The 26,991-nt window shown below is 33.3% G+C and overlaps 1 protein-coding gene across 12 annotated transcripts in view; it reads left to right on the top strand.

The window, feature by feature from the left end:
* TBL1X (transducin beta like 1 X-linked) overlaps nt 1-26,991 on the top strand; it is a 354,204-nt gene that overhangs the window by 204,789 nt on the left and 122,424 nt on the right. For 5 of the 12 annotated variants that reach the window (XM_074300045.1, XM_074300050.1, XM_074300051.1 and 2 more), the window contains 3 exons: nt 14,699-14,791; nt 16,574-16,785; nt 22,091-22,184. The gene's annotated coding sequence lies outside the window, so the exon portion shown is untranslated. Of the gene's footprint in view, nt 1-14,698; nt 14,792-16,239; nt 16,306-16,573; nt 16,786-22,090; nt 22,185-26,991 lie in introns of all 12 variants that reach the window. The other 7 variants (XM_074300052.1, XM_074300041.1, XM_074300048.1 and 4 more) reach the window with 3 other exon arrangements.

Genomic DNA, 26,991 nt, shown 5'->3' with positions numbered 1-26,991 from the left:
TATATATATATATATATATATATATATATATATATATATATATATATATATATATATATATATATATATATATACATATATACATATATCCATATATATATATATTTTAATCTTCCTAAAATGCCATCTAACTTTGCAAACTTATTATTCTCTCTGCTCCTTCATTAGTCTTTATCCCAGTGAAACTGGTTTTCTCATTGTTCCCTGACATGTTACATTCCTACTTAAGTGCCACTGTTTCTACGAAACCGCTACTACTACAGTGAAACTTTTCTCTTTAGGGTAACCAATTACTTTGTGATCCCAAATCCAACCTCTGTTTAATTTTTTTTTTTCTTTTTTAAAAGAATAAATTTCTATTGATTCAAAAAATAGCCATAGTTTTATAGAGCCATCCCATGTTAATATATATATATATATATATATTTTTTTTTTTTGAAGAAAAAAAAAAAGGAAAAAAAATCAGCATACTTGATCAGCGCATCAAAAAAAGCCAGGGGGAAGTATCTTCTTATACCTCTTTTTTAAAGTAGTTGTTTTTAAAAGTTTTTCATTATTCACTTTTGATTTTTTTCTCCTGTGTAGATTTTTTGTTTGTTTTGTTTACATTGCTATGGTAATTGTTTTCTTGGCCCTGCCTGCTTCATTCTTCATCAGTTCTTCCTTTATATTCATCCCATACATCACTTTTTAGAACATGGTAATTTACCATGACATTCAGATATCACAATTTATTTAGATACTCTTCAATCAACGATTACCCACTTTATGTTCAATTCTCTCCTGTCACAAAAAGTACTGCTATACATACTTTAGTTTATATGGGACCTTTCATCTTATTAATGACTTCCTTGGGACATAAGCCCAGTAATGGATCAAAGATGTGGTCATTTCTGTCACTTTTTATAATCTCAATTGGCCTTTCCAAGAGATCATACCAGTTCACAGCTCCACCAACAATGTATTAGTGTACATTTTCCCACAGCCTCAACAACAATGATTGTTGCCATTATTTGAGTCATTTTTGCCAATTTTCAGATTATTAGGTAAAACCTTAGACTTCTGATGATTTGAGTTTATTTTACTCATGATTTGGTCCCTTCTTTCAAGAGGCTGTTAGTAGTTTGCAGTTCTTCTTTTCATAATTATGTTTATATTCTTTGACCATTTATCTGTACAGAATGATATATGTATATATGTACCACATATATACACACAAACATACATATGTACATACATGTGTATTGTTTCTATAGCTTGAGTACTAAACCTTTATTAAAGAAATTTGATATATTTAACTATTTTTCCCATTCAACTACTATTTTCTTATTGTAGGTATATTTGTTTTGTCTATGGAAAAGTTTTTCAAATTTATATAATCAAAATTAATGATTTTTGTTGTTGTTTTTTAGTGAAGAGACTAGAGTGGTTTGGCTAAGAACATATCTCCTACACATAATTATAAGATATATTGTATTTTTCTCTTCTGATTTTTTAACAGTATAATCTTTAATACAACCCTCACATAATCATTGTACTATGGAATATGGTATAAGATGTTGGTATAAGCCTAATTTCTGCCAGACTGTTTTCTGTTTTCTAGCTTTTGCAGCAGGGTGTTGTTGTTTTTTTTTGTGTTTTTGTTTTTTTTGTTTTTTTGCCTCCATCTATTTTTTTTAAATAGTTTTTATTTACCAGATATTTGCATGGGTAATTTTACAACATAGACAATTGCCAAACCATTTGTTCCAATTTTTCCCCTTCTTCCCCCCGCCCAGATGGCAGGTTGACCAATACATGTTAAATATGATAGAGTATAACTTAAATACAATATATGTATACATGACCCAACAGTTGTTTTGCTGTACAAAAAGAATCAGACTTTGAAATAGTGTAAAATTAGCCTGTGAAGGAAATCCAAAATGCAGGCGGACAAAATTAGAGGAATTGGGAATTCTATGTAGTGGTTCATAATCATCTCCCAGAGTTCTTTCGCTGAGTGTAGCTGGTTCAGTTAATTACTGCTCTATTGGAACTGATTTGGTTCATCTCATTGTTGGAGAGGGCCACGTCTATCAGAATTGATCATCATATAGTATTGTTGTTGAAGTATACAACAATCTCCTGGTCCTGCTCATTTCACTCAGCATCAGTTCATGTAAGTCTCTCCAAGCCTTTCTAAAATCATCCTGTTGTCATTTCTTACAGAAAAATAATATTCCATAATATTCATATACCACAATTTATTCAGCCAATCTCCAATTGATGGACATCTACTTAGTTTCCAGTTTCTGGCCACCACAAAGACGGCTGCCACAAACATTCTTGCACATACAGGCCCCTTTCCCTTCTTTAAGATCTCTTTGGGATACAAACCCAGTAATAACACTTGCAGCAGTTTTCAATCTAAATAATTATATTTTCTGCTTCTTCACTCTCTGGTTTGTTGAGTACCATTTTTTTTGTGATACTCTCTTGTCTAGATCTTTGATCATCTAATTCTGATGATTGCTGCTTTTTAAGTTTGAAATCTAAAAGTGCTATTCCCCCTTTTCCCTACCCCTTTTCATCATTTCCTTTGATGTTTTACATGTTTTTAAATGAAATATATTATTTTCTCAAGACTTATGTCAACAGTCTTTTTGCACTTAACCTCCTTCTTAACCTTTGAGTAGCATATGGCATTATTGACCACTACTTATTTCTCAAATATTTTTTTCTCTTCTAACTGACTAACTGTTCATCCATATTACTGTATCTTCTCTTCAAATGCAGTTTTCAGCAAGTATAGATATTTCTATCTTATGTTATTTACAATGACATCTTCACCAAACTCTATGGAAATAATGTGATCAGTGATCAGTTATTTTAAAAAATGCCATGACAATATCTTAACTCTATAGTTATACAAAAAGAGTACATGGAAAGAGTATGGTACATTAAACATAAGGGATTGTGATCCCTTTTACATTAAGATGCAGAGGGATCTGAAGGATCAGAACACTGAGATGTCAGTGGATGATAGACATGACGGTCACAAGACAATTTTTTGAACTGTCAGTGACAGAAGTTGGAAGGGTAGCATTTATTTGACATTCTTTCATCATTTTCAATCACCATCATTCAAGAGTATTTTTTCAGCCAGTTCATTAACTACTTACTAAGAGAGTAGATTAATTTTTTTTTAGAACTAATACATCCTCTGCATGATTCCTTCCGTTCCTTCCTTCTCTCCTCCCTCCCCCGCTTTTCCACTCCCTCCGGGAGTCTACTGTTCAGAACTGGTAAGAGCTCCATAAATACTTGTTACCTGAGAAATTAGCTCAGACCTTTTGTGTCACTAGGGTACCATTTAGTAAATTATTGTTTCAGTTCAGTAAAGAGTATTTTGTTGGACCAAGCAGTAACTTACTTTCTTCTATAATGGAATTGATTTCCAGCATAATCTACTATAAGGTGGTATTTTTGGAGGGGAACAGGGGAATTCTTTTTCTATTGACTTCCATTTTGGGGGAAAGAGATTCAGGATGATATAGTGGATAGAATGTCTAACCATATGAAAAGGTGCTCTAAATCATGCTGATAAGAAAAATGCAAATTAAGACAACTCTGAGGTACCACCTCACAGCTCTCCTATTGGTTAAGATGTCAGTTAAGATAAATGTTGGAGGCAATATAGGAAAAGCCAGGATACTAATGCATTGTTGGTAGAGTTGTGAACTGATTCAGCCATTCTGGAGAGCAATCTGAACTATGTCCAAAGAGCTATAATACTGTGCATACTTTTTGATCCAGCAGTATCTCTACTAGGTCTTTATTCCAAAGAGATCATAAAAAAGAAAAAAAGACCCATATGTGCAAAAAATGTTTGTAGCAGCCCTTTTTTATAGTGGATTCTCATCAGTTGGAGAATGGCTTAATAAGTATAGTATATGAATGTAATGGAATATTATAAGAAACAATCGCTGGCTGATTTTAGAAAGGCCTGGAGAGACACCTGAATTGATGCTAAGTGAGCAGAACTAAGAGAACATTGTACACTACAAGAAAATTATGTGATAATCAATTATAATGGACTTGGTTGTTTTCAGCAATATGGTGATTCAAGGTAATTCCAATAGACTAGTGAATGCCATCCCCATCCAGAGAGATAACTATGGAGACTGAATGTGGATTGAAACATAGTATTTTTATCTTTGTTGTTGTTGCTGCTGCTTTTTTGCTTGTTTTTTTTTTCCTTTCTCGTGTTTTTTTAAATTTAAATTTTCTTGCACAGCATGACAAATATGGAAATAGGTTTAAAAGAATTGCACATATTTAACTTATATCAATTTGCTTGCTATCTTAGGAAGGAGAAAGAGGGGAGGTAAGGGAAGGAGGGAGAGAAATTTGGAATATATAAATTGTGTGAAAGAAAAATGAATGTTGAAAATTACCTACATATGTATTTGGAAAAATAAAATAATACAAAAAAGAAATAGGCAAATCTATTTCTAAATCTAAATCAGAGCTTGATTTATTGTTTTGTTGGCTATCTAGACTTAAGTCATATAGATTAAACTTCAGAGTGTCATGCAAATATATATATATATGTATATATATGTGTGTGTGTATGTATATGTATATATATAGTGGAAAGAGACATGGAATTATAGTCAAGAGTTAAGAAAAGCAGGATCCCACCACTCATTTGTATGGACAGAATGATTCTGGCAATCACTTAACTTCCCAGTGAGTGCTCTATGTAGCTGTCTTAAATCTTCATATTTCAAAAAAGGAATTTCCTTGAACCACATAACAGTGAAATCAAAACTGTAGTCCTTGTCTTTCCATTTTAAAATTAGAGGGTTTTTCTTCTAGTTTCCCTGCGTCAAGCTTATATCCTTCTGAAAGAAACCTGGCCCAGTGAATAGAGAGCTAGAGTCAGAAAACATTAGCATTTGGATACTTAATAACTGTATGACACCTGGGGAAGTTGCCTATTCTTATCTATAAAATGAGGTGAATAATAGCATATAATAATAGGTAACATTTATATAGTGCTTACTTGTGTGCCAGATACTTTACAATTACTTCATTTAATCTTCACACCAACTCTATGAGGTGGTACTATTATCATGATCATTTTATAAATAAGAAAACTGAGATCTTACAGATGGATTTCAACAGTTATTCTGAATTCTGGCACTCAATTCTCTGTACTACTTTACTAGGTAAAACTAGGCTTTGTGAAGATGTTTGAGCAAAGGCTTGTTGATAAAATACATGCAAAATGCTTTGGAAATCTTCAAAGTGTTTTATAAGTGATGACTATTAACATCATCACCATCACCATCATCATTGTCATACGTTCAAATGCTATCTCTGGCACTAATTATGGCACTAATAATAATAAAATTATGATTTTAGGCCAGTCATTTAGCCTCCATGAGCTTGTTTCCTCATATGTAACATGAGAGAGTTGGATTAAAGTGACATCTGTTTGGATGGAAGGATGGAATTTCAGGAGGAAAATTTTCAGGTTTCTGTTATCCCTAACACCTAAAGGCCCTTGAACTACCATTTCAAAGGTTCAAAGAAGTGACAAAGAGCTATACCAATGCTATATCAATGTGCTATACCAATGACTGGCAGTGACTGCTTCTGCCTCTCCAATAGACAAATCAACCACTCTCTAAAGGGAACACAGACATGTCCCTTCTGAGTGTGGTCAGAGAACACTGAAAACATTCACAGGAAGAAGGGAAGTCGCCAGGGCTGCACAGGTCACAAGTGGCTGCTTATATTTAGTGATTGGCACTGCCTGTCCCATGCTTACAACCACTGGCAACTTTGTCCTGCGTTCGTGACTATAGGGGCTAAATTTCAATCACCACCAAGTCTCTAACACAGACTCCCTCTAATTACTCTGCAAGCAGTGTCCAATTCCAAAGTGTGGTTGTCTGCAGGGGAGCCAGTCAATCATTAAAGTATTTATTAATACAGGTATACTTCAGAAATATTGCAGGTTCAATTCCAGGCCATCACAGTAAAGTAAATAGCTCAATAAAGCAAGATACATGAATTTTTTTTGGTTTTCTAGTGCATATAAAAATTATGTTTACACTATATTATAATCTACTTAAAGTCTGCAATAATAATAATATATCTTTTAAAAACAGTGTAAATGCATTAATTTAAAATACTTCATTGCTAAAGAATACTGAGCCTTTCATGAATTGTGACCTTTTTGCTCGAATGTTGCCTCAGTGTTGATGGTTGCTGACTGATCAGTGTTGTGGTTGCTGAAGATTTGGGTGGTTGTGGCAATTTCTTAAAATAAGACAGTAATGAAATTTTCTGCATCGATTGATTTCACTTCAGCACATAGAGGCCATTGTAGGATTATTAATTGGCTTAGTTTCAATATTAGTATGTCTCAGGGAATAAGAAGGTCCAAGGAGAGGGAAAGTAATAAGGAAACACAACATTTATCAATTAAGTTGGTGCCCCAAAACAATTTCACCTTAATACATGATAATAATGAAAAAGTTTAAAATATTGTGAGAATTGCCAAAATGAGACGGAGAGATAGTATATACTTTTGGGAAAAAAATGGTGCTGATAAATTTGCTTGATGCAATGTTGCCACAGATCTTTAATTTGTATAACAATAACTGCAAAAATCGACCTCTGCCAGGTGCAATAAAGCAAAATTCAAAATAAGATATTTCTGAATGTACCAGATGTTGTGTATTAGGAGCATACAAATAAGTAGAATACAAATAAAGGCAAGAAAGTGTGTTCCTGTCCCTAAGGAGTTCACATTCTGATGGCAGGGAAAACATGTAAATATGCCTTAAGATATACTCTGGGTAAATGGAAAGTAATTACAAGGATGGTGAAGAAAAGACAGAAAGGCTTGGCTTCCCTGCAGAAGGTGGGATTTGAAGGAAACCAGGGAAGCTAAAAGGCACGGAAGGAAGGAGGGATAACATTCCAGTCATGGGAAATAACAAGTAAAAAAGGCAGGGAATCCCAAGAGGTGGTGGTCTGTGTGTAAGAATAGCAAATGTAGCTGGATCATGGAATGTGTAAGAAGACTGAAAAAGTAAGAAGAAAGCCAGCATGTAAAAGACTTCATATGTCCCCATCAAGTGACTTTATATTGAATTCTGGAGGTAATAGGGAATTGCAGGGATTTACTAAACAAGTGTGGGAATGCCATAGTCTTATCTGTCACACAGGAAATTCACCAGCAACCATGTAAGTTAGAACAGGGAATATTATTGAGGCACAGTGGCCAACTAGAAGATTATTGTGATATTCAAGTGAGAAATGATGAGAACCAATAGTATTGTAGTGTCCGGTGAGACTGAAGAGAAAGATTAGATGTGAGATATATGTGGGTAAAAATGAGTTTGGAAAAAAAATGGGTCAGTGATCCCAAATGACTCCGTAGTAACAATAAATTAGAGAAGTGAGAGTATTTGGGAAAACAGAATGAGTTCTCTTTTGGACATGTTGAGTTTGAGATATTTATGGGGCATCCAGCTTGAAATGTCAAAATTGTATTTGACATGGGATTGGACATTAGGACAAGTTTGTGTGTGTGTGTGTGTGTGTGTGTGTGTGTGTGTGTGTGTGTGTGTGTCTGTGTGTCTGTGTATAAATAGACATAATAATCTGCTATATAGATACTAAGTTATCTCTGTTGTCATAATTCTGTGGTCCAAATTATCAGACTTCCAGCAAAATATCAGATTCCTGTAATCCTGAGTATGAATGAATGATATGTAATGGAATAGTCATTTTAAAGATTTTTCTTTTTCTTTTTCCTTTTATTCTCCCTATTAACTAAGTGTGCCATGACTCTGGCAGAGTTAAGAAGTGAAGGTGTATGGAGATGGGGATTTGGTGATCTCCGGTAGCATCAGCCAAAGAGCATAGGGCAAGTAGAAAAAGGGTTTGCAACTGGAATGATAAGGCTTCCCAAATATCACTCCTTTCCAACCGGGGTGCCTGAGTAATCTGAGATATAGTTAAGCCAAGCATGTTTAAGTAGAAGACTGTCTTTACTTAGTATGTCATAGGTACTCACAAAGTATCACTTAAAATCCTGACTACAATTTATGTGGCAGATTAGAAGGGATGGAGGGGGTGGTGGTAATGATTGTAGAAGAGAAGTTATTGTCCTTTTAGGATTCATTGCAATGACTTGCTATGTATCACAGTTAAAAGAAATAGTATTGTGTGTGTGTGTGTGTGTGTGTATACACATATATATATATATATATATATATATATATATATATATATATATATAAAATTTATATAAAGATAAGCTAAAAGAAACTTTGAAGGAATCCTCTGATTTTACAGATGAAGTTACTGAGACTAGAGCTGGAACTTTCTAAGATTTTTAACTTAAAGTACTGTTATCAAAATGCCAGTATATTAGAAAATTAAAATCCACTGTATATTGTTATAGATGACAACATATTTAATCTTTAAACAAGGACATGATTTTACTCTTTTAAAAGTATATTTTAATGATATGATCCTGGCATAGTTAACAGTATGGTAGAGTTTGGCATATATTCTCATTTTGTAATTCTATTTTCCAAAACTCTTGTGAAATTTTTAAAACTGTTTATCTTTTTCAGAGTATGTAAAATACGCAAAGATTTCTTAAAATAAAACAAAACAATAAGCCACACACCTATAAGGTAGTACTTTTAGAATCTCATTTACAGTTTTTCATGAGTTGAAGAGAATGCATTTATTATGATGGCCAAAAAGGTTTGGTTTTTTTTCTAAAAATCAGCTTTAATAGTAAAAGAGAAAAAAATTTTAAATGAGATTAGAAGGACTGAGGATGATTAATTTGTAACCTTTTCTGCTTGGGACAGTAAATAAAAGGACAGGTAGGTGGTGAAGGGACTGGGCTTGGAATCATGAAGATTCATCTTCCTGAGTTTAAATGTAGCCTCAGATACTTACTAGCTTTGTGACTATGGGCAAGTCACTTAACCCTGTTTGTCTCAGTTTTCTTATCAGTAAAAGGGTTAGAGAAAGGAAGTCGAAAATCATTCTAGTTTCTTTGCCAGAAAACCTCCCTACAGAAACAGGGTCATAAAGAGTGTGAGGTGACTGAATAGTAGATGATGAATGATGATGATGATGATGATGATGATGATGATGATGATGATGATGATGATAAATTGCATTGCTGTCTGAAAAATTGGTTAGCTGGCCAGCTTTAAAGTCAGAATAATACTACCTCTAACATCTATTTGCTGGGTGGTGATGGACCATTTCATTGCCCTCAGGCAGCTTTCTAAAATTATAAGTTATAGTCTCATTAATCCACACTGGGATTTCCCCAACTCTTATAAAATCACAGATTCCACCTCTTCCCTTTCCTCAGTAAATGTATATCTACACACGTAGCTATATTAGATCAATGACCAAATGTTTTGGCATAATTCCATTCAGTTTTTTTTCAGGTCATTAACATTCATTTTTCAAGCTTTGCAGTTGTACATAGTCTTATAGTGAGCTTATAATTATATTGTGTTTCTTACAAATCCCTTACAGCAAAACTTTAATTGGAATTTGGGGGGAATAGAATAGTCTGGTTCCTTTGCTATTCTGATTAATTAGGGAAATCTGTTTTATTTTAGCCCTCACTGCATTTTCTCCCTGAAATGCATTAGTACATTTCTGCCTTTAGCAAGTGTAGCATATAGTGAATATTGTTTTAATATTTCTTCAATTCATTTTGCTACAGGGTCATCATTGAGAGAATGAATTTTTGTGCATTTATACTCTGTAAGGATAGAAGCAATCTTGTAACCATTCTCTCCCCCGCCCCAGATGAACACATAGTTGATATTCAAATAAAGTCTCATTATTGAATGAGAGAAGGAGTAAAGTATAGTTGTTGGAGACACTTCTCTTACACTCAATGTAGGAGCCAGAAAGTTTTGAGGTAAAGCCCTTTCCCTGACATACAGGAATTGTGGCCCAGGGGAAAGCAACTCTTTAAAATTGTAAAAGATATCCTACTAGCTTTGGTAGAGGGGATTTGTTTTAAAAGAGTTCCTTTCTTATTCTGATATTGTATTCTGTCACATTTGAAAGGCTTAGTATTAAACAGTCTGTTTCCCCAACATTTGGATGGGAGACTGGATTGACATATATCCAGAGAAGCAAAATTGGGAGCATTCTGCAGGAGCCACTAGGAATTTTCTCTCCTACCTAGCTTATTGCTTCTTTTTCTGAACATGGAATTTTATAATTTTAATAACAATTTAATAATAGTAAAGACCACCTCCTCCCCAGGTCCGGTCACAAAGATGGAGGACCAGTCTGTATTGGTGACCTCTGGGATCATTGAAAAATCCATGTGTCTTAAGTTTTTTCCTCCCATTTTCTTTCTTCTCTGCTTGAAATTCCCAAAGTCACAACTACTCTTCTCATTGAGCTGAATTGTTAATGTGCAAATAGATTGTTTTCCAGCAATACTGTTTTTGGGAATTAGTTAATCAGATTAATTGTTTTGGCTGAAATGAAGTCCTGAAGGGATAAGGTGAAGGAAGGGGAAGAGGTATAGCAGGGTCTGGATGAGGAGGCACTTCAGGGATCCTAGATAACCATGCGGGAAGTAGTGTGAGAATACAGGTCCAAAAGAGAGAGACTTTTTTTTTTTTCTCTAGAAAGTAAGTGTGAGGCCTTGGTTACCTAGAACTGGTCATATAGTTGGAACCTAATTAAGTGTAACTTCTTGGAAGAGATGTAAAACAGTGCAAGCTAATGTTATATTCATTTCTTATAAAAATTTGCAGCTCATTTTCTTCTGAAAATACTTATATTCTTCTATCAAAGAATTGTTTTCTGTGTAAATCCTAAGTACCACTAAGTCACTAAGAATTGGTCACTAAGTACCACTTGGCTAATATTTGAAGTTTTCTAGATACTTGAGAATATATTTTCCCTAGCATAATTTAAACGTAAATGAGTTGTAGAATGAGGAAGGAATACTGAATCAATTCTTACTTTAATGTAATGTAGTTTAAGTTTTCAGATTATCAGGATAGATATGAAATTCTTGGTACTTACAATAAATTGCATATGATCAGTTAGGGCTTGGTGGAGATGATATCAGATAACTTTGCTTTATCAAATTATCCTCCACTGAACATTAGGGCAGCTTGATAATGCAGTAGATAAGAATGTACTGGCCCTTGAGTCAGGAGAACCTGAGGTCAAATGTGGCCTCAGACACTTATCAGCTGTATGAGCTTGAGCAAGTCATTTAACCTTATTTTCCTCAGTTTGCTCATCTGTAAAATGAGCTAGAAAAGAAAATGGCAGACATTCCAGTATCTTTGCAAAGAAAATCCCAAATAGGGTCACGAAGAGTTGGGCATAAATAAACAACAAACTGAACATTAAAAAACAAACTTTAAAGAAGAAATTTCTTTTTTTCATGTAGACATATGATTGACTATTTCTTACTTTGATTGACTATTTCTTACTTTGATTGACTATTTCTTACTTTAAAGACAGAAGAGACCTTAGAGTTCATGCAAAGAAATTGAGGGTTAGAGAGTTCCACACAGCTAGTATAATTTGGGAACTTCACATCTTCCTGACCATGTCTAGTATCTTATCAATTTTCCCAGTATCATGTAGAGTTCTTCAAAAGCATATTTAAAAGAATTTCCCTCTGGAAAGAATGTTTCCATTTTGGTTTGAACTACTGAAAAGGAAAAAACAAAACAAAACTTGTTTTTTATGATAAATGTACCATCCCAGAGGCGAATAGGTTTGCATAAAGGAACTGATTTATAAGGAATCCAAATAGACTGTGAGCTCTTTGACTGGACACAGGATTGCCTTAGAATTGGAAGGGACCTTAGAGTTCCCATAGACCAGGGGTTCTGAAGTAGGAGTTCATGAACTTGTTTACTTAATATTTTGATAACCATTGTTTTGAATAGGAGGTTGAGTTCCAATCTGGCCTCAGATTCTTAACAGCTGTGTAAACCTGGCCATGTTATTTAACTTCTGTGCCTCAGTTCCCTCAGCTAAAAAATGAGGACCATAATAGCAATCTTGCAGGATTATTGTTAGGATCAGATGAGTTATCTATGCCTAAGTATTTATCACAGTGCCTGTCATATATGGTAGATGCAATATAAGATACTATATATGTATATTTAAGCTATGTAAGCTTATATATATATATATAACCACATAAGCTAGTTATAAATAGTATTATTGATAGTTATAATATTATTATAATTTGTTCTCTTTGTAATCCTTTGTATTTTCTATTGTGCATTGAAAAATATTTTCTTAGTAGGGGTCCAGAGGCCTCACTAGGCTGTCGAAGGAATACAGAACACAAAGTTAAGAACAAAAGTTCAGAACCCCCTGATCTACACCAACCTCAGCAATTTACAGATGAAGACATGGAGGCCCAGAAAGGTTATATAACTTGATAAATGTTGCACATATAGTAAATCACAGATCCAGGATTTGGATCTTTAACTCCAAATCCAGAGTTCTTTCCACTGTACCAGTTTGGGACATATCACAAACTGGCAATGACTTTAGAAAATACATATTCATTACTTACTACTTATAGGACAATACATTAAATTTCATACAACATGAAAGAGGTAGCCAGATAGAGTGGAAAGAGCACTGGCTCTGGTCAGAAGTCCCAGGTGTAGATGCTCTGACACTTATTAGCTTTCTGTCCTTGGTCATGTAACTTTCCATAGCTTTGGTATCCTCATTTTTAAAATAAAGGAATTGGATTAGGTGGTCAGTGAGGTCCTTTCCAGCTCTAAATCTTTGATCTTGTTAAAAAAAGAAATGAGACAGGATTTAGAGTCAGAAGGAATCTTGGTCCCTAATACTGGGGTATTGACAGATGAATGGATGGCTGGATGGATGGATGATGGCTGGATGGATAGATAGATATTACCAAAATACAAAAAAAGAAAGTGTGATAAGAGAGGTACAAAGTGGTACTAGAATTCAAATAAAGAAAACTTGGTAGAAGTACAAGGAGTGTAGATTAGTAGAGGATTCATGGCAGAGGTTATACTTGTTCATCACTACACAGCAAGTATGTGTCAAAGACAGAATCATCCTGTCTATAAAGCTGGCCTTATATCCATTATTCAGGCAGCAGGGCTGATTTCTTTCTCACTTAAGTAAAATCCAAAATCAATTTGGGAAAAGATAACAGATAAATCATGCCTTCGATTCTAAAGTTTCTATCTTTAAATCTTCCTCTTTTTGGCACTGGAGATTACCTGGAGGTAGGAAAACACAGACTGTATTTAGAAAATAATGTAATTTGCCTGGTACATGAGGGTACTGAGGGAAGGTAGTGGAAGATAAGTCTTATTAGAGAAGGGCCTTTGGAGAGTGCTTTCCTGAGTTTAAATAACATTTCTTTTTCCTGGTTCTCATCTTGCCTCTTCTCATTTTACTTTCTGATCATCCTCCATTTTTCATATTCCATAGACATATTCTAGGTCCTCAAATCTGTATTCTTCCTTGACCTTATAAGTTTTTTTGGAGTCAGTTATCATCTCTTCTTGTAGATTCATTTCTGATCAGCTACCCAAATTGGACATTTCAAGGTAAGTATTCTACAGGCTTTCTAAACTTGTAAGTCAGACAGGGAATGCAAACCTACTCCTCTTCTAAACTTGCCTTTTTCTGTCAGCAACACCATCCCTCCACTAACTCAAAATCTTCATTTTTGACTCCTTATTCTTACTTCATGTATTCATTCAATACATGTCTTTTCCTTCTTTATACCATCTCTTAAATCTGCTCCCTTCTCTCCACTCTATCTAGCTGGACAGAGTGTGGCAATCTGTACAAAAATACTTAGAACATCGCTCTTTGTTGTAAGAAAGAACTAGGAACAATGTGGATACATGGCAATTAGGGAATTATCAATATACTAGAGTTTTAGAATGTAATAAAATATTTAAAATTTCATGAAAGGGCAGAGAAACCTGGGAGGATTGTTATGAACTGATGCAGAATGAAGTTGCCAGAACCAGGAGAAAAATTTATATAGTAATTACGTAAATTTGAAAGATTTAAGAATTATAATTATATCTATATAATATGTAATTAATCTTATAAAATAAGAACCAGTTACAACTACAGAAGCCCTAAATCATGATACTATGAACAATAAAGAGATGTTGTTCTAATGATGTAGAATGAAAGTTAGTTTTTCAGGAAGCCAATGTCTGGGGTTTGTTTTTCATGACTTCCTTTCTCAGATATGTACTGTTTTATTTACAGTCTCCCTCCCCCATTTTTTGTTGTTGTTGTTCTTTGTATGTTGAAATGTTCATGCTTAATGTTTTTCTTATTAAAAAAAAAAATCTCCACCCCCCCCCACAAATTTAAAGTCTAAGACATAGAATTACATTTATCTTCATCTTAACCACTTCCATTATGTAAAGAAACTTTCTGTTTTGCAGTTTTGCAAGTCATATTTTCTGATGTTCATGGTGTTGCTAATTCATACAACAATCTCTCCCTCACCTAATATAAAAGATATATTGACTATGTAGAAATAGGTTCATCTGTCAATCATCCATTTGCCTGCATAAAAGAGCGAAACCTCACTTATAGATTGTTTCTAACTGAGCCTTTTTTTCCCCAGGTACAGTGCACTGTTTTTGGATTCTTCTATTTCCAGGGATTTTTAGAAGGCATCCCCATCGAATGGGGAAGGAATTCCGTATAAGAGACTTAGGTAAGTCTATTTCAACTTTAGTTGCATTAATGCTTGAGCCTTTGGGAGAGAGAATGCAAAGAAGCTTTCTATGTGTTTCCTGCAGATTTTGGGAATTACACTCTTGGATTAGAAATATTCATGAGATATTCATAGAGATATTAGAGATATTCATGCCACTGAGAGAATTTTTTTATAATAGTTTTTCTTTTTTTCCAAATACATGCAAAAGATAGTTTTCAACATTCATCTTTGCAAATTTTTGGGTTCCAAATTTTTCTCTCTCTCTCCCCTATCCCCACCCCCAGAAAAGTAATCCATTATAGGTTGAATATGTGCAGTTCTTCTAAATATATTTCCATGTTCATCATGCTTCACAGAAAAAAAAAAAAAAAAGAAAAAAAAAGCAAACATCACCACCAAAAAATGTGAAAATACCATGCTTTGTTCTACTTTTAATCTACATAGTTCTCTTTCTGGATGAAGATGGCTCTTTCCATTCTAAGTGAATTGGAATTCCCTTGAATCACCTCATTGTTGAAAAGAGACAAGTCCATCACAGTTGATCATCACATAATACTGGAAAAGAATTTTTAAATTTCTCTAATAATACATGTAGTAAAGCATACTACATTCTACTTTTTTATCTATAAAACAATGGTGGGTACCCCATGTTTGTGGAAGCAAAAATTAGGGATCTCTAATGCTTCTATAGCAGTTATACTTGCATGCCTCTCTCTATTTTCTGTTTTTTTGGACTGTAAATATAATTTTTCTGAAGTCTGTTAACTATATCCTGAATATACTTGGTATCTGTGACAGAGCCAAATTGGTCATTAAATCATATAGTTCTAATTGGGAAAGATCTGAGAAGTAATGTTGTCCAACCTTACTCATTTGTAAAATCAGGAGACTGAATTATAAGAGAGCTTAAATGAGTTCCCCAGATCAAACAGGATATAAGTGAAAATGCTGGGCTTCCAATCTTACCTCAAAGCTAGCATTCTCTCATCATGCTATATTGTCTGAGTTTTATAGTCCATGATTTATTTGGCTTGGAATTAAAAAATTAATTTAATTTTAAATAATTTTTCCCTTGAATACTTCTTATTTGAAAAAAGGAGGTGGGGAGGATTTAAAAAAAAAAAAAACCTTTCAAAAATATTTTCAATCAAATCAAATTTTGCATTGGCCTTGTCATATGTGCCCACCCCCACATATGTGTGTATATGTATATAAATATGTATGTGTATTTATAGCTATAGCTATGCAAATTCTTATAAGAAAAAAAGAAGCTATTTGTCTTTAATTTTTTTGTTTGTTTTAGGTATCCTATCATGGGCTCCTTTAATTAATTACTATTGCATTTCCTGTTGGCCTTAATTGAGCTAAAAATCAGAAAATATTTTAGTTGGTTGCTTGCTGATAGAATGATGTCTTTCTCTTAAAATGTTCATATTTCATTTCAGAATGAAATTCTGAAACCATCTATAATGCATTCGTTTTGGTCACTTCTTGGCAACTCTTTATTAATGGTAAGACTTTGAGGATATTCTCGGTCTTACCCCCTCCCCTACTTCTCTCTCTGCTGGCCACCTACTCAATCTGTCTATTATTGAACAAGTTAACTTGCTGTTAAATTAGAAAACTACTAGACAAAATCCAATAGAATATATATTTTAAAATCACTACTGATGTCTTGCTTTCATTAAGTTGGTTTCAAATTCCTTCTCCTCCCCCAAGCCAAATTAGCATACCAACCAGTATATTATTTTCTCTAAGATTCCCTTTTCCATCTCTTAGACAGGAACATGAATTGTCATTGAAGTTTTCCCTATTCTGGCTATCCAATGCCAAACAGTGATGTCTCTGTCCTGAGAGGACTTATTTGTTAAAGTTCCTGATTAAATCAGCTCTAATATCTTTGGAACGTGGAGTTTACGAGGTGCTGATATTGTTCTGAGTACTAATTTTTCATGATCCCAATAATCAAAAGCAACCCAAGACTCTGTGACGTAAGTAGATCTTTCTTTTAATCCCAAGTCTGTAAATCAGATAAAGGGAAATATTATGAAAGCCTAAATATTTCATAAAAATTAAGAATGCTAGTATTGGATACTCTTCTCTTTGTCATAACAAAAGTCCCTGAACCCCCTCTTTCTTTGCTGTGAAAATAACAAGCACCCACCACCTTTCTGTGTTTACAGCAGGCTCTTTTAATGTTGAAGAATCCATGTGCCAAAGAATACAGTTTATTTCTGGAGCTGCTTAAGCAGGGTATAGAAATCCCTTGTCTATTAGCATGTTTAGTTCAGCCTCTGAATCTTCAGGGAAATATAATAAAATAGAAAAGTAAAGTGATGAATGGTCTTCATTCAGAGCTGGTTGTGAACAGTAATATGTTATAAACAATTTGATAAAACTGGAAACAATCCTATGCAATTCTGACACATTTATGACTGTACGATAAGATTACAGCATCAACAATATAGCTTTACAATATTTAAATAAATCACTACATTCCTTTATCTGTTTAGTAACAAGGCATTTGAAAATTATTGATCTTTGCAAAATCTAGAGTTCAGTTCATTTTATTCTTATCCAGTAATACTTCAACTGAATTTCTAGGTGGGTACATTGGACCTATAGGTTTGCTCAGATTTCATTGGCTACTAGATAATTTATGGGTTTTCTGTTTGTTTGTTTTAAGGCAGTTGAGTTTAAGTGACTTGCCCAGGGTCACACAGCTAAAAAGTGTCAAGTGTTCAAGGCTGGAATTGAACTCGGATCTCCTGACTCCATGGCTGGTATTCTATCCACTACACCATCTAGCTCCCTTAGATAATTTATTTAAGGAGTTTGAAGAAATTTCAGAAATCACTTAGTTTATTAGCACAGGGTTGAAATTATTTGCCCCAGTAAAATGGTATCTAATTGGGGAACAATCCTGTGTTTCAACCCTAGCCTTGATGGGATAAGAAACTGGGGGAAAAAATCTTTGATGTCTTTCCTATGGCCATTATCACTGTATTTTGATATTCCAAAAGTTTTCTGGAAGTATCTTAAGAGAAGAGGGCACTTATACCACTGGGAGAACTTTAATGCTTTTCTCAAGGCAGTAAGGTTACACAGTGGACAGAGCATCCAATCCTGGAGTTAGAATAACATGAGCCTTGGGGATGGGAATATTTTTTGAACCCTCCATCGAGGACACAGCCACCTTGTCCTCTGGCCACGAACTTTTTTTCCTGAGCTGGAGAAGAACAAATAAATGACAGAATTAGAGTATGATCAGATCTGGGGCAGGGGTGGGAACTGAGTGCTTCCCTGTAGCTGATTAGGAAAAAAGGTCCCCTTTCTCTATGATTCTTTTCTTTAGGGGGGACTAAGAGGTAATGAAAGCAATACTGAATTAAGGAAAAAGGAAAAGAGAATCAATGAACCATTCATTAAATAAGTAAAAGAAAAAGAACAAAAGGAAGTACAGAAGAGGTTGCTAAGGGGATTAATATATCAATGATAGTAGAAATTGAGTGAACTATACTGACTTCCATCTTGTGACTTAGTTCTGGAGCTAGCTCAGTTCCCTTTATTTTCAGTTAGAGGTCCAGTCCAGTTTCTGTTTTAAGAGAAAACTTTATTCAATTATGAGAACTGTTGGAAAACTTTTTTTGTCTTAACCTAGCTTTCTGATTGGGAAGCTAGACACATTTATCTGCTGCTTAAAGACCATTTATATGTTGACCAGAAACTCTGTTAGATCCAAAGATTAATCTCATAGTTCTCTCATAGATATAGTACTATCTGAAAATTGACCCTATACTGATCAAACAGTTAGTGTTTTCAAGTTCCTTTGATTTACAAACAGTTGTGGAGAATGGAACACCTCTTTTTTTCTGCTTTCAAGGAATCACACTCAATTTGCTTTTCCCCCTCCCGATTTGTAAAGTCCCTAATTAAACCTCTAATTAGAAATAAGATTACCTGATTTTATTAATTATTTTCAATTAATTGGTTTTATTTAATTAATTGGTTTTAATGCATAAAAATCTGTCTCCCCTTATTGCCAGTACCAAAACTGAGGAAAGCCCAGTTCCAGTTTGTTGGGCAGTGGACATGCATTGCTTAATAAATTGACATGCTCAGAAGCTCAAACCTTTATTTTCTCATTCATCTCAACTTTCACCCATGATGATACACTATTTCAAATTTGAATTAAAAAGAAAAGATTCACACAGTAAGCAAAAATAAATTGCCCATGACAAAAAGTTCACTATTTTATTCATTTAGTGTTTTGATTTTTTTGTTGTTGTTTTGGGGGGAGGGGTTTGTTTCTTTGTTATTTTGTTATACTGAAATGTTCATAGTATTTATTAATTTTATTATTCTGGTATTTATTAAATTCAAAATAAAAAGAAATGTTTTTAAAACTTTAAAATAAAACTTTTTTTAAGTTTGGGGTGAATGGACTACAGATTCAATACAAGTTAATGATATGACATAACAGCCACAAAACCCAAATGTCCATAAGTAGCATTAAAGAGGTACACACTGTCCTGGATCAAAGAAGTGATAACCCTGTTGTACTCTTCCTTGATCAGAATATTGTGCTCTGAAGTAATGTTTACCTCTGGATGCCATATCTTAAAGAGGACATTTATAATACATAATTAAAGGCCCAAAGTTCATACTATATGAGGATTCAAGGATAGAATTGAAACTGTTTACCATGGACAGGAGAAGATTTAGAAAGAACAAAATAGCAGTCTTCAGATACTTGAAAGAATGATCTGTGGGAATAGTTTTAGGTACATTTTGTTTACTTGGAGAGGATAGAACTAATAGGCAAGTTAAGAGCTCATAGAAAATCTTTACTCTGATTTGGAGAACAGGCTTTATTATACTATAAAGTATAGCTGTAACAAGACTCTACTTTCTGATAGCCACCCTTCCTAAGAGAGGCTCCATACCTGGGTAAGTTGGCCATCTGGTGATTGATGCTTTGAATTTGACAAACTTTGAAATGAGATACCAAATGAGCTTCATTCTTATTTTACCCCCTTTCATTCTGCAGTGATAGGAAGTTTTGTAAAAATGGAACAGAAGGATCAAATCATACATTTTTTGATTGTCTATAAACAGTAACAACTGTTGACATTGGAATTTTAAAATTACCTCATCCACTTATGAATGAAAGGTCATATAACTAGAGGAACTGCATAAAAATGACCTTGACATTCTTAATGTAAATAAAACAAGTAGAAAAGTATAAAATCTATGTATATTCAAACCATTTATATATAGAAATACATGATCAAGAGAAAAAAGATTGGTCAATAAATAGAGTAAGGGATAACTACTGGACTGTCCATGTAGTTTCAGTAGTATCTAAACAGTGTCAAGAGAATGGGAGGTAGGACTTATGCCTTAGCTGACCCTTTGTGAAAGATTTACAGGAAAATGGAGACAAGAGTCACACAGGATGGGCAGGGAAGGACCAGTTGCAAACTATGCTATTGAATGAATCAAAACTCATTCAAAATTAAGTTCACAGATCTGTTGGAACATTAAAAGTTGGGATAAACAAAAGATGTAGAGCTATCCAAAAACAAAACAAACAATCAAAAAACAAAACAACAAAAAAAAAAAAACAACAACCCAACAACCACCCAGTTAGCTGCCTCAGGAAATGAAGGATTTCCCCTCATTTGAGGCCCTCAAACAAAAGGATGGATAACTACTAACTATGTATATTGTAGGAAAAAAATTCTTAAGGTACTAAATAAAGTCACAATTAAGAAAACTGTTATTATAAAGCGTTTGTTGCATAATGAAGCCTATAAATGCAATTGTATTAATAATTGCAGTGAGGCAGGATTCAAGATTTAGGAAAGATGTCTTTGTGCTGGGATCAATACTTTGGAGATACTTATAGAATGAATAAACTATATAAATTACTATAAATTTGCAGATGAAAGGAGTGACTTTAAACCCATTGAGATAGTCAATGGAATTTTACTGGGAAAACCATAAAATGAAGTAAGAAACTGTTGATTGGTAAAACCAATGTAGTGTTTTCTAAACATGGAAGTAAAATATGATTACATATGATCAACAGCTATATCTTTCTTAATATTCAGTGTGAACCTGAATAATCATCACTTTGAAAGATTTAAAGATCTAAAAATCTCATTAAATTTATAATAAATACCAACAAGACTGCATAGAATTAAAGGATAGTGATATTAATAAATATTTTGACTCTTCTTTCATTTCCTGTAAAATGAAGAGGAAATACTAGATTTTCTTGGAGTCCATAACTGACATAAGCCAGAAGGGTAGGCAATTAAAACCCAAATATTTGTATGTTAAATACAAGTGTGTAGACATATGTACATAATGTATATATATGTGTGTGTGTGTATATTCATGTTTATAATTCTTATCCAATATTGGTCTTCAGGCATGACAAATATTTTGTAAAATGGAAAACAAGAGATAGCTTTTTTTCTTCCTGAGGTCTCAACAGTTTAATTCTAAATAATATAAAACATGCAGTTACGTCTTAAATGGATTGTCTCAGGCAATTTATTTTAATAGTGAACTCTAACCAGCTAATGTTTAACCTTAGCTTATTTTTTTAATAGTGACTCTAACACATACTATGCTGAGGAAGAAATAATTGCATCAGATGTTTTAAAGGATGCAATGATTACTGGACTTGAAGATCAGATGAGATTATATTTGTAAAGTGCTTCACAAAATGTCCTTTACTCAATAAATGCTTATTCATTTCCTACCTATGGGACAAAAAAGATACCAAATGATGCTCATTTTTTCACCCCATTTAAAATTTTTTTTTAAATTGGGGCATATATATATATATACACACATATATATATTTAGACTGTTTTTATAAATATTGCCAATTTTTGACATTGGAAATGTAAAATCCTAATCCAGTTATAAGATATCTCTTCTCCCATATATAGATGCTAAATTTCCCCCCATTATTTAAAATTTTTAATGTTCTTTATTCTCAGAAGAAAAAATTGCAATCAAACAATCTGTTCTTAAAAAATTATTGGGTTGAAGTTTAAAACAAACAAACAAAAATCAGAAAGAAGGAATGAACTGATCAAAAGGATCAAAATATGCAAGTAAAGAATATAATTATATGAAAAGGAAAGAGAAAATGTTAGGAAGTGGAGTGGGGCAAGAGGAGAGTACCTTAAATATCAGGGATAAATGTGTGTGTATATATATATAACTCAGAAATTGTTTTTGATGTTTTTTCTTCCTATTTTTTATGAATACTAGGAACCTCTCCTCCAAGCAGACACTGTGCTGTTCATGTTGTTGGATCCTTGAAGGCTCATTTATAAAACGGTCCACACATGAAGTCACCATAAAGGTAATCAACATAATCTCTACCATTTTGATCCTTTTAAAATCTGCTATTAATTTGAAAGATAATTTGTTATATGAGAACTCTTGTCTTAATTCTCAAGATTCCCAAATGATTTTCTCCTATGTGATTTATTGATTGTATTCCTTCCTGAATCTGGTAAGGATTAAGTCATTATATAGTTATACTTTATACAAAATTATACAGTCAATTCTCAATTATAAATTAAGGGGTAGTAGCTAAGCCTCTCAGTTTAAGCCAAAAAAGTTAAAGAAAACCAATTGACACCAAGATTGGGGGCACTATTTTGCTATATGGAATGCTAGAGCTGGAGGGAGGAAAATCAGAATTCAAATCCAGCCTCAGACATCCTGGCACTTAGCTTCTGCCTCAGTTTCCTTATCAGAATGACGTAGCATCTACCTTTTAAGGTTATTGTGAAAATAAAATGAAATAATATTGTAGAGTGATTTTGCAAGTTTCAACTATATAAATACTAGTTGTTATGATGATTACTATTTATTGGTTCTTAGTAGACTTGTTCTTGAGGTAGTTTATTTTGTTTATTGATTCCAAAAAAGACAGTAATATTTTTGGTGATCCCTCCATATAAGATGGTCTTATTCCACTATAAATTTGTTTCTGCTATTCATTCATTTTTCAGTTGTTTCTACCTCTTTATTTTCCCTTTGGGGTTTTCTTGACAAAGAAATTGGAATGATTTGCCATTTCCTTGTCCTGTTCCCATTTTACAGATAAAGAAACTGAGGCAAACAGAGTTAAGTGACTTGCCCAGGGCTAATAAGTATCTGAAGCCAGATTTAAACTTGGGAAGATGAATCGTTCGTTCTTTCTCCAAGCTCTGTGCTCTGTCCACTCCGCCACTTAGCTGTCCCTCAGTACAGATATATTCCATTAATGTTGTGAGTTGTTATTAATGTTAAAAGTTGCAGATAAATTAATAATGCATGCATGGCTTTAATTTTGGTTAATTGCATTCTGAATTGCTATGCATTTTTAAGTGGGTCCATAATGATTTATAAACATTCAAACTTAAAACATTTCTGTAAAAGTTTTAGATTACATTTGGCAGAATTTAATGAGGTTTCTAAGTATTATTCCCCAGAGAAAAATTAAATCTTTCCAATGTACTGAAAGAAGTAACAGGTCTCACTCTAGTTGTAAACATAAAAATAAATTTGTGTCAAGGTATGTAGAGTCTATGAGCCAGAAAACTGGAGTGGCATTTAATAATACATAGGCTCTGGTTTTCTTTTCCTTTTGCTTTCTTTTTAGCAGAATTTATAAATATTGGGGCAGTTTGCTAAGTCAAAATAGTTTAATTTTATTTGCAGTGTGTACATTCGGCTTATTAACTGTGTGCTTAACACATATTCTTCACAAGTCAGGGAAGGGAGATCACTTAGATTTTTAAAATATAGGAATTTGTGAGTCTAAAGCCATGATTCACATTTTCTGTTGTAGTTAAATCAGAAACTATGTTAATTTTATTATTTGATTTTCCAAAATTAATTGAGCCAGATTCTTCAATAGTAGGAAGTGAAAACTCTCCCTTTCTTATAAGTAAAGAAAATGAAGGGGGTGTGGGGAAGATGGCATTAATTAATAATTTGTTTTTCTATGCCAGTTATTTCTAGTATACATTCCTCCTATAGTTTTATAATAAAAAAAATTCCAGAAAGTTAAATAAAACCAAATGATACCAAGACAACATTTTGCTCAATAATTTTCTGCCTCTTGACTGAATCTAGACCTGGAAAGGGCCCTAGAGACCATTTGGCCCAATCCTGATAATTTTACAAATGAGGAAACTGAGGTTTTAACCCAATTTGACCCCAAACCCTCTGACTCCTTTAAAATCTCATGTCTTGAACTGAGTTTAATCATGAGAGGTATTTAGAAAATATTTTTATTATATTATTTTAAAATAATAACCATTTCTTAAAACTACTAAATTTAAATTTTACAAAGCACATGCTCTGTGTTGTGAGTATTCTTCCTTATTAACAAGCATAATTAATTCTATGCTGGAAGCCTATGTATTTTTTATTTTAATTTTTAATTTCATTTACTTATTTATTTTTTGCTGGGGCAGTTGGGGTTAAGTGACTTGGCCAGGCTCATACAGTTAGGAAGTGTTAAGTATCTGAGGTCAGATTTGAACTCAAGTCCTCCTGATTTCAGGGCTGGTGCTCTATCCAAAAGATGCCCCTGTATTTTTAAATTTTTAATTAGGTAGAAGATATTGATTTATGGGGGGAAAGGGTGTTGGACTTGGGATTTCTCTGGAATAGGGAGTTCCTGGTGAAGAAATTCTTTACCAGTGCAGATTGGCAACTGTTCCTATGACATCTTCCACAGTTGTTTAGGACACTGACTCTCAAAGCCAGGATGTATCAAAGATAGGACTTGAACTTGATAGACCTGTCTTCTATCTACCAATCCAACCAGGAGAATGAGTTATTATCTTTAAAGGCATCAACATGGTACATTAGAAAGAAAAACATATTTCAATTGAACAAATAATATTTTAATATCTACTCTGCACAAAAAAGATACTACAGATTCATAGATTAGCATAATACAAGGAAGAAAGTGGTATGTCTAGATCAATCCAGAGAAAATGAGGAAATTGGAAAATGAGGTGCCCATCACAGATTTTCCTAATAATAGAATCTCACAGACTGATAAAAAAAATTAATTAAAGCTTTTTTCTGATGTATTTGTAAAATTGGATCATGATTCTGCTACTTATAAATTATTATAAATTCATACTTAATTCTTACTGCCTTTTCCACTTCTAAATTTCCAACCTGAATTTGTTATAGACCTAGAATATTTTCTTTTCTTTTTTTTATTTACAATTTTTTCCACAGTATATATGCATGAGCAATTTTTTATAACATTATCCCTTGTATTCATTTTTTCAAATTATTCCCCCCTCCCCCCACTCCCTGCCCCCCATGACAGGCAATCCCATACATTTTACTTGTGTTACAATATAATCTAGATACAATATATGTGTGTGACCTAGAATATTTTCTATGTTTTCCCTTTCAAAAACTCCAAATGCCAATATTCATAATTTTTAAATATTTACTGCAAAATTTGTATTACTATATTATTTATATTATCTATATTTTGTGTTATATTTACATTCATATTTATATTACATTCATATAAATATCATTTAGCTGTATAAATTTTTAAAAATTTATTCAAATAGTTTTACTTTTTTTTAAGTGACTTCTAGACCAGTGAGAAAGTAGTAGATAAATTTCACTTATGCTATATTCTTACCTCTCGTTTTCCCCTAAGGATTATCTGATACTTTTTCCTATGCCAGTTCCTTTAGATTATATGTTCAAAGTTATAAAGAAGTGTGGTGAGCATAGTAACATATTTTGCCTTATAATTAACATAACATTTTTATGGTAATTTACAGAATAATTTATTCTATTCTAATATTTATCTGCAATGATGGGATTCAATTATTTAGTGCAAATTGTCCCTAAAAAAAAAAAAAAATCACATAATGCCCTGCCCTCCAAAAAACCCTGAGACTTCTCTGTTAAAGTAGAATGTCTAATTATTTTCCATGAATCTATGTAGCTTAAATGCCCTTTTCTCCTTGCTTTTTTCCATCTAAGGATATAAGATTTCTCTCACAGTTTCTGCTCATATTTGACCTTTTCCCCCTTTTGCTTTTCCCAACCTGACTTCTCCAAATGCTTCAGACACCTGACCCTGGGACATCCAATACCTTCTGATATGGATACATCTAAACCCTAACATCCTGCTACCTGTGAGAGCTAAGATAACCACCGAACTGGCTGGTGCCCTATCATTTTACAGCTCCTTCTCCATTTTATCCCTACCAGCTAGCATTTCATTAAACTGATAGTAATCTTTTTTGCTCTTGCCCAAGAAGCAGCCACCCTACTTTTATGACATTTGGGACCAGAATTCTAGCCTATCTACTACCAACAAATGAACCAGCATTCTTTGCTAAGATTAATGCACTATTTATAAAATCCAAAAGAAACCAATAACTTATTTTGGAAAATATCTTGTAATTTATTAAGAATATTTAATATTTCCACAGGTAAATAAAATTATGTATAACTATATAAATATCTTCCAGAAGGATAACATCTTTTAGAGACAGATTGATTACTTAATAGAAAGAAATATGTACAGTTTTTCTTTCAACAAAATTTGTTATGTTCGTATCAGGAGAGTGTGTTAGTGTATGGGTTCTTGGCTGAGATATATAAATTACTTAAGTTGCCTAATTATCTCATCTTCCTAGAACCATTCTCCTTGAGATAGGCAACATTTTTTTTATTCTTCAGTTTTTGTCCTTATGGCAAGGAGTCGATTTTGTTCCTTATTAGCAGTTCTAATGAAAAAGGCAATGAGAGAAATAAGTTAAAACAATTGGCTTAAAATATGTTTTCAGATAATAGGTATCTCTGTAATATCTTCTGCCAATTCATTCATTGATAATTGAGATCTTGGAATATTGGAAGTCTTTTTTGGGGAGGTAAAAATATTGAAGATGCAGAATATCTAAAGACTTTAATAGTGCCTTGGAATTTTTTTAATTGGTCATTTGAAAGAACTATAGTATATGATTGCATATCTCATGCAAATTATCTAAGTAAGTGTTCATTTGAGATTATCATCAGAATTGGCACTTAATTCCTTACACTTATACCCTTGAATGTAGGTTTCCATTTACTAATGATTAGGGACTATGTTAATATAGTATACAATATAATCTAAACTC

The sequence above is a fragment of the Sminthopsis crassicaudata genome, chromosome 3 (assembly GCF_048593235.1).
Source record: "Sminthopsis crassicaudata isolate SCR6 chromosome 3, ASM4859323v1, whole genome shotgun sequence".
NCBI classification, from domain to species: Eukaryota; Metazoa; Chordata; class Mammalia; order Dasyuromorphia; family Dasyuridae; genus Sminthopsis; species Sminthopsis crassicaudata.
Note: the sequence above shows the minus strand (reverse complement) of the source record. Positions and strands in the feature narration are given on the sequence as shown.